This window comes from Somniosus microcephalus, chromosome 4, assembly GCF_052327205.1.
Source record: "Somniosus microcephalus isolate GS21.2 chromosome 4, FLI_Smic_1.0, whole genome shotgun sequence".
NCBI classification, from domain to species: Eukaryota; Metazoa; Chordata; class Chondrichthyes; order Squaliformes; family Somniosidae; genus Somniosus; species Somniosus microcephalus.
The window spans coordinates 62,822,015-62,838,806 of record NC_140990.1 but is presented as its reverse complement, the minus strand read 5'-3'; the positions used below and the strand labels follow the sequence as shown (position 1 = coordinate 62,838,806).

The window sequence follows — 16,792 nt, the reverse complement described above, 5'->3', positions numbered from 1 at the left end:
GACCTTACTGGTCAGAAGTCTATCGACTTCTGTTTTGAATATACCTAATGACTGAGCCTCCACAGCCCTCTGGGGTAGAGAATTCCAAAGATTCACCACCCTCTGTGTGAAGAAATGTCTTCTCATCTCAGTCCTGAATGGCCGACCCTTTATCCTGAGGCTGTGGCCCTTGGTTCTAGACTCCCCAGCCAAGGGAAACATTCTCCCAGCATCCATCCTATCAAGCCCTGTAATAATTTTGTATGCTTCAATGAGATCCCCTCTCATTCTTCTGAATTCAACAGAATACAGGCCTCGTTTACTCAATCTCTTCTCATACGACAGTCCCGCCATCCCAGGAATCAATCTTGTGAACTTTCGTTGCACTCCCTCTATGGCAAGTATATCCTTCCTTATGTAAGGAGACCAAAATTGTACACAGTACTCCAGGTGGGGTCTCACCAAAGCCCGATATAATTGCAGTAAGACTTCTTTAGTCCTGCACTCAAATCCTCTTGTAATGTCAATCAACCAACAGTCAGAAGAAGTCGCTGGTGAGACCAGTGAAGAAAGAAAGACTTGCATTTATATAGCGCCTTTCACCACCACTGGACATCCCAAAGTGTTTTACAGTCAATTAAGTATTTTTGAAGTGTAGTCACTGTTGTAATGTAAGAAATGTGGCAGTCAATTAGCGCACAGCAAGCTCCCACAAACAGCAATGTTATAATGGCCAGATAATCTATCTTTTTATGTTGATTGAGAGATAAACATTGGCTAGGAGACTGGGGATAACTGCCCTGTTCTTTCCCACATTACAACAGTGACTACTTCATTGTAGTACTTCATTGGCTGTAAAGCACTTCAAGACATCTGGTGGTCATGAAAGCACTATATAAATGCAAGTCTTTCTTTCTTGAAATAGTGCCATGGGATCTTTTACATCCACCTGAGAGAGCAGACGGGGCCTCAGTTTAACGTCTCATCCGAAAGACGACACCTCCAACAGTGCCGCACTCCCTCAGCACTGCACTGGAGTGTCAGCCTAGATTTTTGTGCTCAAGTCACTGGAGTGGGACTTAAACCCACAACCTCATGCCTCAGAGGCGAGAGTGCTACCAACTGAGTCACAGCTGACACTAAAGAAGAAGCAGTTCTGACGAAAGGTCTTCGACCTGAAACGTTAACTCTGTTTCTCTCTCCACAGGTGCTGGCTGACCTGCTGAGTATTTCCAGCAATTTCTGTTTTGATTAAAGAAACGAGGGAGTGATTGCTGACAGAAAGAATGTTGGGTCGTCCTGCGCATGCGCACCTCCCTGGCGGCTGAGACGAAACACTGACTCGCCCCCACCTGAGCCACGCACGCGTACCAGATGTTGCGGCTTCGCATGCACGACCGATGTTCCAACCGCGGGGTTTTGTGCACTGAGCATGTGCGTTGTGGACCGATCGGGACGGGCGATTGTGGAGCAGGAGGGAGAACGCGGGGGCCCTGAGCACATGCGCGGGACTCAGAGTCAACAGAGCGCTTTCTGGAGCATGGGGGTTTGTGGGTATTGCAGCCGCCATTACTGCTGATCCTTTCAACCAACCTGTGCAGCAGCTGGGGCCTGAAAATCAGCTTCACTGCCCCTGGGTTCGGAAAGGGGAAAATTAAACAACAGTTTGCCTCTGATCCTTTTCTGATCTCATTTTACAGGGTTATAGAAGTGGAGCAGTTACAGGCGGGAAGCTCAGACCAAACATCACGTCTAGACCTGACAGAGTCGCTCGATTCATCAGGACCTGAATATCATCGGCCTTTGCACATGGAAGGAGAAAGCAGCGATCGCAGCGATGACAAACCGCATACGTGTTCAGTGTGTGGGCACGGATTCAGCCGATTGCTTGACCTGGTGAGACACGTGCACCGTCACACCGGGGAGAAACTGGGTAAAGGTGGAGACGGCGGGAAGGGTTCAGTTCCCCGTCTGCATTGGAAGTTCAACAGCGCAGTCGCACCAGGGACAGTCCATTCACCTGCTCCATGTGTGGAAAGGGAATTGTTTGTTCATCCCACCTGCAAACACACCAGTGAGTTCACACTGGGGAGAGACCATTTCAGTGTTCTGACTGTGGGAAGAGCTTTAAAAGCCCCCAGGATCTGAAGGGACACCAGCGAGCTCACACTGATGAGAGACCATTTCAATGTTCTGACTGTGGGAAGAGCTTTAAAAGCCCCCAGGATCTGAAGGGACACCAGCGAGCTCACACTGATGAGAGACCATTTCAATGTTCTGACTGTGGGAAGAGCTTTAAAAGCCCCCGGGAGCTGAAGGGACACCAGCTTGTTCACACTGATGAGAGGCCATTTCAATGTCCTAACTGTGGGAAGAGCTTTAAAAGCCCCAGGAAACTGAAGCAACACCAGCGAGCTCACACTGATGAGAGGCTGTTTAACTCTCCTGACTGTGGTAAGAGCTTTAAAAGCTCCGGGCAGCTGAAGGGACACCAGCGAGTTCACACTGGAGAGAACCCCTTTAAATGTTCTGACTGTGGGAAGAGCTTTAAAAGCCCTGGGGATCTGAAGCAACACCAGCTTGTTCACACTGATGAGAGACCATTTCAATGTTCTGAGTGGGAAGAGCTTTAAAAGCCCCACAGGATCTGAAGGGACACCAGCAAGTTCACACTGATGAGAGACCATTTCAATGTTCTGACTGTGGGAAGAGCTTTAAAAGCGCCCAGTATCTGAAGGGACACCAGCTTGTTCACACTGATGAGAGACCCTTTCAATGTTCTGACTGTGGGAAGAGCTTTAAAAGCCCCGGGGAACTGAAGGGACACCAGCGAGTTCACACTGATGAGAGACCATTTCAGTGTCCCAACTGTGGGAAGAGCTTCAAAAGCCCCGGGGAACTAAAGCAACACCAGCGAGCTCACACTGATGAGAGGCCGTTTAACTGTCCTGACTGTGGTAAGAGCTTTAAAAGCTCCGGGCAGCTGAAGGGACATCAGCTTGTTCACACTGACGAGAGACCCTTTAAATGTTCTGACTGTGGGAAGAGCTTTAAATGCTCCGGGGAGTTGAAGAGACACCAAAACCTACACACTGGGGAGAGGCCGTTCACCTGCTCTGAGTGTGAGAAGGGATTCACTGAGTCATCCCACCTGCTGGTACATCAGCGAGTTCACACTGGGGAGAGACCGTTCACCTGCTCCGTGTGTGGGAAGGGATTCGCTCGGTCCTCCAACCTGCTGGTACACCAGCGAGTTCACACTGACAAGAGATCCTTTAAATGTTCTGACTGTGGGAAGAGCTTTAAAAGCTCCATGTAACTGAAGGAACACCAGCGAGTTCACACTGGGGAGAGGCCTTTCACCTGCCCTGTGTGTGGGAAGGGATTCACTCAGTCATCCCACCTCCTGTCACACCAGCTTGTTCACACTGACGAGAGACCCTTTTAATGTTCTGACTGTGGGAAGAGCTTTAAAAGCTCTAACATCCTTAAGAGACACCAGCGTGTTCACACTGATCATAGAATCTAACAGCACAGAAGGTGGTGATTCGGCCCATCGTGTCTGTGCTGGCTCTTTGAAAGAGCTGTCCAATTTAGTCCCAAACCCCAGCTTTATCCCCAGAACTCTGCAAACTAGTCCTCTTCAAGGACATGTCCAATTACCGTTTGAAAGTTCCTGTGGAACCTGATTCCAGCATCCTTTCAGATGGTGCGTTCCAGATCTGAACAACCCTCTGTGTGAAAACAATTCTCCTCATTTCCCTCTAGTTCTTTTCGCAACTATTTTAAATCTGTGACCTTTGGTTACCGACCCACTTGCCAGAGTGAACAGTTTCTCCCTACTTGCTCGATCAAAGCCCCTCATCATTTTGTACACCTCTATTAGGTCTCCTCTTAACCTTCTCTGCTCTAAGGGGAACAATCCCAGTTTCTCCAATCTCTCCACATAACTGAAGTCCCTCATCCATGTTACCATCCTGGTCAACCTCCTCTGCACCCTCTCCAAGGCCTTGACATCCTTCCTAAAGTGTGGTGCCCAGAACTGTACACAAGACTCCAGCTGAGGCCAAAACCCTGCAGCTGTACAAAACCCTGGTTAGACCACAGCTGGAGTACTGTGAGCAGTTCTGGGCACCACACCTTAGGAAGGATATATTGGCCTTGGAGGGAGTGCAGCGCAGGTTTACCAGAATGATACCCGGACTTCAAGGGTTAAGTTACGGGGAGAGATTACACAAATTAGGGTTGTATTCCCTGGAATTTAGAAGGTTAAGGGGTGATCTGATCGAAGTTTTCAGGATATTAAGGGGAACAGATAGGGTAGATAGAGAGAAACTATTTCTGCTGGTTGGGGATTCTCGGACTGGGGGCATAGTCTAAAAATTAGAGCCAGACCTTTCAGGAGTGAAATTAGGAAACACTTCTACACACAAAGGGTGGTAAAAGTTTGGAACTCTCTTCCGCAAAGGGCAACTGATGCGAGATCAATTGTTAATTTTAAATCTGAGATTGATAGGCTTTTGTTACCCAAAGGTATTAAGGGATATGGGCCAAAGGCAGGTGAATGGAGTTAGGTCACAGATCAGCCATGATCTCATTGAATGGTGGAACAGGCTCGAGGGGCTGAATGACCTCCTCCTGTCCTATGTTCCTCACTAGTGATTTGTAAAGGTTTAGTGTAACTTCCTTGTTTTTGTATTCAATGGCCCTGTTTACAAAGCCAAGTATCCCATACGCTTTCTGAACCGCCTCACCAACTTGCCGTGGCACTTTCAAAGATTTGTGAATACGGACCCCCAGGTCCCTCTGCTCTTGCACCCCCTCAAAATAGTCCCATTTAGATTATACGGCCTCTCCCTGTTGTTTCTCCCAAAGTGAATCACTTCACACTTATCCTCATTTAATTTCATCTGCCTTGTGTCTGCTCATTTCACAGTCTGTCTCTGTCCTTCTGAAGTCTGCTACTACTATGCTTACTATTTACTATGTTGCCAAGTTTTGTATCATCCGTAAACTTTGAACTTGTACACCTATACCCAAGTCCAGGTCAGTTATATATAACAAGAAAAGCAATGGTCCTAATCCCAACCCCTGTGGGAACCCACTGCATACTTCCCTCCTGTCAGAAAAACATCCCTCAGCACTGCTCACTGCCTCCTCTCCCTTAGCCAATTATACCCAAATTACCATCAGCCCTTTAATTCCCTGTGCTTCTATGTTCCGAGTGTCTTATGTGGTACTTTTTCAAATGCCTTTTGAAAGTCCATATATACAACATCTACTGCACTACCTTCATCAACCCTCTGTTACTTCATCAAAGAACTCAATCAGGTTAGTCAGACACGATTTACCTTTAACAAATCCATACTGGCTGCCCCTTATTAACCCATGCTTCTCCAAGTGAGTATTAATTTTGTCCTTGACAATGGTCTCTAGTCGTTCACCCACCACTGACATTAGCCTGATTGGCCTGTAGTTACCAGGTTTATCCCTCTCCCCTTTTTTAAACAGGGTGTAACATTTGCAATCCTCCAGTCTTCTGGCACCACACCCATATATCTGAGGGAGATTGAAAGATTGTGGTCAGAGATTCTGCTATCTCCACCCTAGCTTCCCTCAGCAATCTGGGATGCATCGCATCTGGACCGGGTGACTTGTTAACTTTACATAGAAACATAGAAACTAGGAGCAGGAGTAGGCCATTCGGCCCTTCGAGCCTGCTCCGCCATTCAACGAGATCATGGCTGATCATCCAAACCCTAGCACCCGGTCCCTACACCGACTGCCATCCCACCCAAGCCCTATCCCCGTAACCCCACATATTTAATCTCCCCCTAACACTAAGGGCCAATTTTTATCATGGCCAATCAACCTAACCCGCACATCTTTGGACTGTGGGAGGAAACCGGAGCACCCGGAGAAAACCCACGCAAACACGGGGAGAATGTGCAAACTCCACACAGACAGTCACCCGAGGCCAGATTTGAACCTGGGTCCCTGGCGCTGTGAGGCAACAGTGCTAACCACTATGCCACCGTGCTTTGAGTGATGACAACCTATTTAGCACCTCATTTCTATCCATTTTTATCCAATTTCTCTACTCCCTCCTCCTCTACTGCGACATTAACTTCATCATCTTCTTTTGTGAAGACAGATGCTAAGTACTCATTCAGTGCCTCAGCCACGCCCTCTGCCTCCGTATGATGAGCTCCTATTTGGTCCCTAATCGGCACCACCATTCCTTTAACTATCCTTTTACTTTTCATATGTTTATAGAATATTTTTAGGTTCTCTTTTATGTTACCCGCTAATCTATTTTCATAATGTCTCTTTGCCCTTCTTATATTCTGTTACATTTTCCCTCACACACTCTGTATTCTGCCTGGTTTTTGACTGTATTCTGTACCTGACATTTGTCGTAAAGCTCCTTTTTCTATTTTATTCTAACCTCGATATCCTTTCTCATCCAGGGAGCTCCAGCTTTGGATGCCCCATCTTGCCTCCTTATGGGAATATGCTTGGTTTAAACATAAGAACATAAGAAATAGGAGCAGGAGTAGGCCAATCGGCCCCTCGAGCCTGCTCCGCCATTCAATAAGATCATGGCTGATCTGATCCTAACCGCCAATCTACTATCACAGAACCATCTCCTGAATCTAACAGAATTAGCCACACGAAATAGGAGCAGGATCAGGCTACACGGCCCCTGGGCCCGCTCCGCTACCCACAGGGCCATGTCCGATCCGAACCTAGACTCATATCCAAATTCCTGCCCGCTCCCCGTAACCCTTAATTCCCTTTACTTCTAGGAAACTGTCTGTTTCTGTTTTAAATTTATGTAATGATGTAGCTTCTACAGCTTTTTCGGGCAGCATATTCCATGGACCTACCACCCTCTGAGTGAAGTAGTTCCTCCTCATCTCAGTTTTGAAAGAGCAGCCCCTTATTCTAAGACTATGCCCCCTAGTTCTAGTTTCACCCATCATCGGGAACATCCTCCCCGCATCCACCCGATCCAACCCCTTCACAATCTTATATGTTTCAATAAGATCGCCTCTCATTCTTCTGAGCTCCAATGAGTAGAGTCCCAATCTACTCAACCTCTCCTCATATGTCCATCCCCTCATCCCCGGGATTAACCGAGTGAACCTTCTTTGTACTGACTCGAGAGCAAGTATGTCTTTTCTTAAGTATGGACACCAAAACTGCATGCAGTATTCCAGGTGCGTTCTCACCAATACCTTGTACAACTGAAGCAATACCTCCCTATTTTTATATCCTATCCCCCTAGCAATGAAAGCCAACATTCCATTGGCCTTCTTAATCACTTGCTGCATCTGCATACTAACCTTTTGAGTTTCGTGCACCAGGACCCCCAGATCCCTTTGTACTTCAGTACTTTCCAGTTTCTTGCCATTAAGATAATAACTTGCTCTACGATTTTTCCTGCCAAAGTGCATAACCTCACACTTTCCAGTATTGTATTCCATTTGTACCTGAGCTATCTCAGCCTTGAAGGCCTGCCATTGGTCATTCACTGTTTTCCTGGACAAACTTTGTTTCCAGTCCACCTGTGCTCAATCCCTTCTCAAATCACTGAAATTGGTTCTCTTCCAGCTGTGTATTTTCACCATTGATTTTTCTTTGTCCCTTTCCATAACTACTTTAAACCTAATGATATTGTGATCACTGTTAACCAGATCCCTCCTGCCCCAGAACCGATGAGAGACCCTTTAAATGTTCTGACTGTGCAAAGAGGTTTCAGAGTTCATCCAACCTGCTGAGTCACCAGCGAGTTCACACAGATCTTCAAAAAAAGGAAGATGTTTTAGAAAGGCTGGTGGCACTAAAAGTTCGCAGCCATCTCAGAGTAGTGTCCCTTTAATTACAATCTCGCAAAACAAGGAGCATTACTGTCTCCTTTAACTACCACAAATCCCTGTGTGGAGGAGGGGGAGATACAGTCTGTCCCAGTAACTGTTGCCCAACAGAATTAACGACCCTGTCCCATAAGGGCTTGACCCTCCCCCACTCCCTGCTTTTCCTCAAGTGGCTCATCCTTAAAATTCTCATCCTTGTTTTCAAATCCCTCTGTGGCCTCGCCCCTCCCTATCTCTGTAATTTCTTTCAGCCCCACAACCCCCCGAGATATCTACGCTTCTCGAATTCTCGCCTCTTGAGCATCCCCGATTTTAATCACTGCACCATTGGCGGCCGTGCCTTCAGTTGCCTGGGCCCTAAGCTCTGGAATTCCTTCCCTAAACCTCTCCATCTCTCTGCCTCTCTCTCCCCTTCTTTAAGATGCTCCTTAAAACCTACCTCTTTGACCAAGCTTTTGGTCATCTGCCCGAATATCTCATGTGGCTCGGTGTCAAATTTTGTTTTATAACGCTCCTGTGAAGAGCCTTGGGATGTTTTACGACATTAAAGGCGCTTTATAAATACAAGTGGTTGTTGTTGTTTCCTGAAACTGATAATAAATTCCCCAGAGGGAAAGAAACTTGTACTTTTACTCCTAAATATTAAAAAGTTTATTCTTCAGAAGCATCCAGGTTTATTTGCTTTTATTCATGAATTTAAAAAGTCTCTATTAAAACCTGAGCCAGTGTGTTGTGAGACAAAGAGCCTTGTGTCCAATAAGGGGAATAAAGGCCCACAGCCTCCCCTGGCCCCGGGCCCTGAACAAGGGACTGGAGAAACTCGCTGCCCTGCGGATCAGACAATCAGCCGGTGCTAGTCCCGCCCCTCGGGCTCCCCGATAGGTTGGAGGACCCGCCGCCGGCTCGCTCCTCCAGCCCCGCCCCGCTCACTCCCTATTGCTCGGAAGCTCCCGTCAATCAGGCCGTGGGCCCGGGTCACGTGTCCCTCGCTCACGTGTCCCTCGCTGACTTTACAAAGAAAGGCTCGCGTGGTCGCCAGGCGGAGCTGCAGGTCGGCGGGAGCGGGGTCGGGAGATTAATAAACTGCGGGTAGGCCACGCCGCAGGATTTATAAAGTTGGAGAATGGCCTCAGGCCCGAATGAGATCCAGCGGCCCGGTCTGTGTTCCGCCGGACGGCAGCGGTGAGGCTTTTTCTTGGTGACAGGCCCGGGTTACGCGCCACTATCTTGGTGGAGGAAGGACAGACCGGATCTACCTGCACCACGGTGCATGCACGGCCATCTTGGTACAGGAACAGAGAGAGGGCGGGGCTTCAGGGTCCCAGTGACCCAGAGAGACAATCATTGACTCATTGATTTTATTCTCGCTCTGCACACAGCGGGTGCAGAACTAAACGCAACCAGAGTGGAGGGAGGGGGCAAACTGGGAGTGGAGGAAAGAAATGTTGGAGATGGCGTGATGGGTTTGGATTTCAGCACAGGGAGGAGGGAGTGTGTGTGGGATGGGGATTTACAGCTTTGGGGGAACAAGAGAGGAAAGAATGTTCCATAGAAACTAGAATTCTTCTGGATTTCTATCCTGTATTTACAGTGATGACTTTTGTAAACTCCTTTTACAGGGTATTAGAAGGGGAGGATTTGCAGACGGGGAACTCAAACCAAGCATAGAAACATAGAAGATAGGAGCAGGAGTAGGCCATTCGGCCCCTCGAGCCTGCTCCGCCATTCAATGAGATCATGGCTGATCATCCAAATTCAGTACCCGGTCCCTGCCTTCTCTCCATATCCCTTTAGCCTTTTAGCCTTAAGAAATATATCCAACTCCTTCTTGAATATATTTAATGTATTGGCCTCTACTGCCTTCTGTGGTAGAGAATTCCACAGGTTCACCACTCTCTGGGTGAAGAAATTCCTCCTCATCTCTGTCCTAAGTGGCCTACCCCTTATCCTTAAACTGTGACTCCTGGTTCTGGACTCCCTGACCATCGGGAACATCCTTTCTGCATCTAGTCTGTCTAGTCCTATTAGAATTTTATAAGTTTCAATGAGATCCCCTCTCATTCTTCTAAAGTCCAGCGAGTACAAGCCCAATCGACCCAATCTCTCCTCATACGTCATTCCTGCCATCCCAGGTATCAGCCTGGTGAATCTTCGCTGCACTCCCTCCATGGCAAGAACATCCTTCCTCATATAAGGCGACCAAAACTGCACACAATACTCAAGATGTGGTCTCACCAAGGCCCTGTACAACTGCAGCAGGACACCCTTGTTCCCGTACTCGAACCCTCTCGCTACGAAGGCCAACATACCATTTGCCTTCTTAACCGCCTGCTGCACCTGCATGCTTACCTTCAGCGACTGGTGCACAAGGACACCCAGGTCTCGTTGCACTTCCCCTTCTCCCAATCTATTGCCATTCAGATAATAATTTGCCTTCCTGTTTTGACACCAAAGTGGATAACCTCGCATTTATCCACATTATATTGCATCTGCCATGCTTCTGCCCAATCACCCAACCTGTCCAAATCATACTGGAGTTTCTCGGCATCCTCCTCACAGCACACACGCCCACCCAGCTTTGTGTCGTCTGCAAACTTGGAGATATTACATCTAGTTCCCTTGTCTAGATCATTAATATATATTGTGAAGACAGAACCAAAGTATGTATTTAATTGGTCTACTGTTTCTTTGTTCCCCATTATAAATTCCCCTGATTCTGACTGCAATGGACCCAAGTTTGGCTTTACCAATCTTTTTCTCTTCACATATCTATAAAAGCTTTTACAGTCAGTTTTTATGTTCCCTGCAAGCTTACTCTCATACTCTATTTCCCCCCTCTTAATTAATCCCTTTGTCCTCCTTTGCTGAATCCTAAACTGCTCCCAATCCTCAGGTTTACTGCTTTTTCTGGCCAATTTATATGTCTTCTCCTTGGATCTTATGCTATCCCTAATTTCCCTTGTTAGCCACGGTTGAGTCACCTTTTTTGATTTATTTTTATGCCAAACAGGGATGAACAAATTCTGTAGTTCATCCATGCGATCTTTGAATGTTTGCCATTGCCTGTCCACCGTTAACCCTTTGAGTGACATTCCCCAATCAATCCTACCCAACTCGCACCTCATACCATCGTAGTTTCCTTTATTTAAATTCAGGACCCTAGTCTCTGAGTCAACTACTTCACTCTCCATCTTAATGAAGAATTCTATCATATTATGATCGCTCCGACCCAAGGGGCCTCGCACAAGATTGCTAATTAATCCTTTCTCATTACATAATTCCCAGTCTAATATGGCCTGATCTCTAGTTGGTTCCTCGACATATTGTTCCAGGAAACCATCCCGCAAACACTCCAGGAATTCCTCCTCCACAGTATTGTTACTAATTTGGTTATATTTGTCTCTTCAAAGAAACAACTCAACTGATTTCCCTTTCCTTGATTACATGCAACTCAGTATTTCAGTTAGCAATGGTTTATCAAATACAGAAAATAAAATGTTGATAATATAACCCGCTCCCTGAGCTCGGGGTGTGAGCGGCCCGCGTCTCCCCGGGGTTCATGAACCCACTCCCTGAGCTCGGGGTGTGAGCGGCCCGCGTCCCCCCGGGGTTCATGAACCCACTCCCTGAGCTCGGGGTGTGAGCGGCCCGCATCCCCCCGGGGTTCATGAACCCGCTCCCTGAGCTCGGGGTGTGAGCGGCCCGCGTCCCCCCGGGGTTCATGAACCCGCTCCCTGAGCTCGGGGTGTGAGCAGCCCGCGTCCCCCCGGGGTTCATGAACCCGCTCCCTGAGCTCGGGGTGTGAGAGGCCCGCGTCCCCCCGGGGTTCATGAACCCGCTCCCTGAGCTCGGGGTGTGAGCGGCCCGCGTCCCCCCGGGGTTCATGAACCCGCTCCCTGAGCTCGGCGTGTGAGCGGCCAGCGTCCCCCCGGGGTTCATGAACCCGCTCCCTGAGCTCGGGGTGTGAGCGGCCCGCGTCCCCCCGGGGTTCATGAACCCGCTCCCTGAGCTCGGGGTGTGAGCAGCCCGCGTCCCCCCGGGGTTCATGAACCCGCTCCCTGAGCTCGGGGTGTGAGCGGCCCGCGTCCCCCCGGGGTTCATGAACCCGCTCCCTGAGCTCGGGGTGTGAGCGGCCCGCGTCCCCCCGGGGTTCATGAACCCGCTCCCTGAGCTCGGGGTGTGAGCGGCCCGCGTCCCCCCGGGGTTCATGAACCCGCTCGGGGTGTTAGCGGCCCACGTCCCCCCGGGGTTCATGAACCCGCTCGGGGTGTGAGCGGCCCGCATCCCCCCGAGGTTCATAAACCCGCTCCCTGAGCTCGGGGTGTGAGCGGCCCGCGTCCCCCCGGGGTTCATTAACCCGCTCCCTGAGCTCTCTCGCCTGATGTGTCAGCGGCTGCTGCCATGGTCCGCGCATGCGCAGCTCACACTGCCCGGGTGATTGACGGGAGCTCCGGACCAATAGGAAGAGCGGGGCGGGGCTGGAGGGCCGACGGGTCCTCCATTCAATGGGAGTGTGTGAGGGGGCGGGGCTTGACCTTCAACCCTGAACAACAGGTGGTGAGCTGAGCATGCGCGGGAGAGGCTGATTGTTGGGCAGTGTGAGCTGAGCATGCGCGGGTGGCGAGGCTGCAGCAGGTCAGAGGGAGGCGGGTTAATGAACCCCGGGGGGACGCGGGCTTCACACACCCCGAGTGCGGCCCCAGGCCCGATTATAAGAGCAGTGAACATTATCTGCCCCCACCCGTGGGTTCCCGTTTTGCTCCGGCCCGAATCTCAACAAAGCACCAAACTCCGGGACAGACAGGAAGTGAGTCAGGGAGCGTCTGTAAATGGATGAGAAATGGTGATTGGTCAGGGAGCGTCTGTAAATGGAGGAGAAATGGTGACTGGTCAGGGAGCATCTGTAAATGCAGGAGAAATGGAGACTGGTCAGGGAGCGTCTGTAAATGGAGGAGAAATGGAGACTGGTCAGGGAGTGTTTGTAAATGGAGTAGAAATGGAGACTGGTCAGGGAGCGTCTGTAAATGTTGACTGGTCAGGGAGCATCTGTAAATGCAGGAAAAATGGAGACTGGTCAGGGAGCGTCTGTAAATGGAGGAGAAATGGAGACTGGTCAGGGAGCGTTTGTAAATGGAGGAGAAATGGAGACTGGTCAGGGAGCATCTGTAAATGGAGGAGAAATGGTGACTGGTCAGGGAGCATCTGGGAGAAATCATTCAGCATTTTTTGGGGGTTGGTTTGTGTGAACAAATATATCAGTGATTTTAATGAGACTCTGTGTCCCAGCTCCTGTAAATACTGGCTGGAAAGGGACCGGACTCTCACCTGGGTGCTCGTGTGTCAGTGATCTCCATCAGATTAATGTGCTTCTGCTGTGGGTGTGTTTAATAAAGTGTCCGAAGCCCTCACTGTAACACTCTCACATATCCCACCTGCAGTGTAATGTCCGTGCTGTGTGCTTCCTGTCCAATATCCCCCTGATCCCTGGCTCTCCTGTTGCAGCAACTCGGTATAATGGGACAAGAAGTGCCAGCTCAAGAGATGCCCAGATCGGGGACGGAATGAAAGGTTCAGACATGTGGAATGTTAATCTTACACAATGTGTGAGATGCTGAGCACCCGCCCAACATTTCACCACCACACCTATCAAATAGTTTCTTCAATTTCTCTTCTGAAGCCATTATTTTATGATAAGAGTCCAGGCCCCACAGGGTGCTGGCTTCCAGTCCCTCATGAGTGTAGAACTGAACCCATCAGAGTCAACACCTTCAGGGGGAGGAAGAAAAGTCAATCGAAAGGAAAAATGTTGGAGATGGTGCGATGGGTTTGGATTTCAGCACAGGGAGGAGGGAGAGTGTGTGGGATGGGGATTTACAGCTTTGGGGAAAAAGAGAGGAAAGAATGTTCCATAGAAACTAGAATTGTCTGTTCTGAATTTCTATCCTCTACTTACAGTGATGTCTATTGTAAACTCCTTTTACAGGGTGTTAGAAGGGGTGGGTTTACAGACAGGAAACTCAAACCAAACATCACCTCAACATCAGTGTGACTGGCAAAGCACCGAGCCCCACACACCCGAGTGAGAGTGTTCCCGTGCACTAACTGGAAAGAGCTTTAACCAGTTACACAGCCTGAAAAAACATCGCACCGTTCACAGCAAGGAGAAACCGTACACGTGTTCTCTGTGTGGACAAGGCTTCAACCGATCGTCCAACCTGGAGAGACACAAGGACACCCGCACCACGGAGAAACCATGGAAATGTGGGGACTGTGGGAAGGGATTCAATTACCTGTTTGAGCTGGAAACTCATCAACGCAGTCACACCAGGGATAGGCCGTTTACCTGCTCCGTGTGTGGGAAGGGATTCATTTCCCCATCCCAGCTGGAAACTCATCGCTACAGTCACACTGGGAAGAGGCGATTCACCTGCTCCATGTGTGGGAAGGGATTCACTCAGTCATCCAACCTGCTGACTCACCAGCGAGTTCACACCGGGGAGAGACCATTCACCTGCTCCGTGTGTGGGAAGGGATTCACTAATTCAGCCCACCTTCTGAGACACCAGCGAGTTCACACTGACGAGAAACCTTTTAAATGTTCCGACTGTGCGAACTGCTTTAAAAGCTCTGAGGAACTGATTCAACACCAGCGAGTTCACACTGATGATAAACCATTCAGTTGCTCTCACTGTGGGAAGAGGTTCAGGTATTCATCCAATCTCATTGTACACCAGCGCACTCACACTGGGGAGAGACCGTTCACCTGCTCCGTATGTGGAGAGGGATTCACTTGTTCATCCAGCCTGCTGAAACACCAACGAGTTCACACTGGGGAGAGGGCGTTCACCTGCTCCGTATGTGGAGAGGGATTCACTTGTTCATCCTGCCTTCAGACACACCAGCGAGTTCACACCGGGGAGAGGCCGTTCACCTGCTGTGTGTGTGGGAAGGGATTCACTCAGTCATCCGGCCTGCTGATTCACCAACGAGCTCACACTGGGGAGAGGCCGTTCACCTGCTACGTGTGGGAAGGGATTCACTCAGTCATCCAACCTGCTGAGACACCAGCGAGTTCACAAGTAACTGCAGGGGTTAGATTCTGATGTTATTGCTGCTGTTAATTACAGCCAGGACTGAACCATGTTCATTCTGGCAGCTGTAGTTTGTTTCTGCTGATGATAATAACCCTATAACTGGCTGGAGTTTAATATTCTGGATATATAGCCGATTGACTTGTTGGGGCTGCAGTGTCCCTTTAAGAATCATTGTGATCGTTCCCCTTAATTCAGGACTTTCATAAGAAATTATTTGACAATAATATGATGAATTTTAATTTAACCCTAAATTGACCTTTGGTACAAAATTTACAATTTATTGTCTGAAAAGTTCCACTGATTAACATCTCCAATTAGAAACTGCTGATTAATCCTCACTGACAATTCTTACTGGCTTGCACATTACACACAGTGGCACCTCCATTATCCACGAGAAAAAAGGGGAATGGGAATTGGTGGAGAATCGAGAGTCCCCAAATGTTGCCCCTCCCGTCTGGTACAGCAATCCCCTCGGCATGGGAATGCGAGGTTATCCACTTTGGTGGCAAAAACAGGAAGGCAGATTATCTGAATGGCAATAGATTGGGAGAAGAGGAAGTGCAACGAGACCTGGGTGTCCTTGTGTACCAGTCGCTGAAGGTAAGCATGCAGGTGCAGCAGGCGGTTAAGAAGGCAAATGGCATGTTGGCCTTCGTAGCGAGTGGGTTCGAGTACAGGAACAAGGATGTCTTGCTGCAGTTGTGCAGGGCCTTGGTGAGACCACATCTTGAGTATTGTGTGCAGTTTTGGTCGCCTTATCTGAGTAAGGGTGTTCTTGCCATGGAGGAAGTGCAGTGAAGATTCACCAGACTGATACCCTGGGATGGCAAGAATGACGTATGAGGAGAGATTGGGTCGATTGGGCTTATACTCACTGGAGTTTAGAAGAATGAGAGGGGATCTCATTGAAACTTATAAAATTCTAACAGGACTGGATAGACTAGATGCAGGAAGAATGTTCCCGATGGCCGGGGAGTCCAGAACCAGGGGTCACAGTCTAAGGATAAGTGGTAAGCCATTTAGGACAGAGATGAGGAGGAATTTCTTCACCCCAAGAGTTGTGAGCCTGTGGAATTCTTTACCACAGAAGGCAGTGGAGGCCAATTCATTAAATATATTCAAGAAGGAGTTAGATATATTTCTTAAGGCTAAAGGGATCAAGGGATATGGGGAGAAGGCAGGGACAGGGTACTGAATTTGGATGATCAGCCATGATCTCATTGAATGGCGGAGCAGGCTCGAGGGACCGAATGGCCTACTCCTGCTCCTATCTTCTATGTTTCTAAGTAGCTGATCCCAGTCCACTTTGGCCAGATCCTGCCTTATCATATTAAAAATCGGCCTTCCCCCAATTTACAACCTTTATTTCCGGTCCATCTTCCGTTTCCATGACTACCTTAAATCTCACCGAATTATGGTCACTGTCACCAAAATGCTCTCCTACGGACACTTCTACCACTTGCCCAGCTACATTCCCTCGAATTAGGTTCAGTACCGCCCCCTCTCTTGTAGGACTTTCTATATGCTGGCTCAAAAAGCTCTCCTGGATGCACTTTTAAGAATTCCGCACCGTCTAAGCCTTTCACACTCTGACTATCCCAGTTAATATTGGGGAAGTTGAAATCCCCCACTATTATTTCTACACTTCTCTGAGATTTGCCTACATATCTGTTCTTCTATCTCCCCCTGACTGTCTGGGGGCCTATAGTACACTCCCAGCAAAGTGCTTGCCCCCTTTTTGTTTTTAAGTACTACCCATATGGCCTCATTAGAGGAACCTAAGATATCATCCCTCCTTACTGCAGTAATTGACTCCTTGATTAATATTGCGACATCCTC

The 16,792-nt window shown here is 48.9% G+C and overlaps 1 protein-coding gene and 1 pseudogene across 1 annotated transcript in view; one reads left to right on the top strand and one right to left on the bottom strand.

The window, feature by feature from the left end:
* The window catches only part of LOC147119043 (uncharacterized), a 453,069-nt gene that overhangs the window by 291,502 nt on the left and 144,775 nt on the right, over window positions 1-16,792 (bottom strand). The window lies entirely within an intron of this gene.
* LOC147119045 (uncharacterized) lies at window positions 1,789-15,180 on the top strand (annotated as a pseudogene).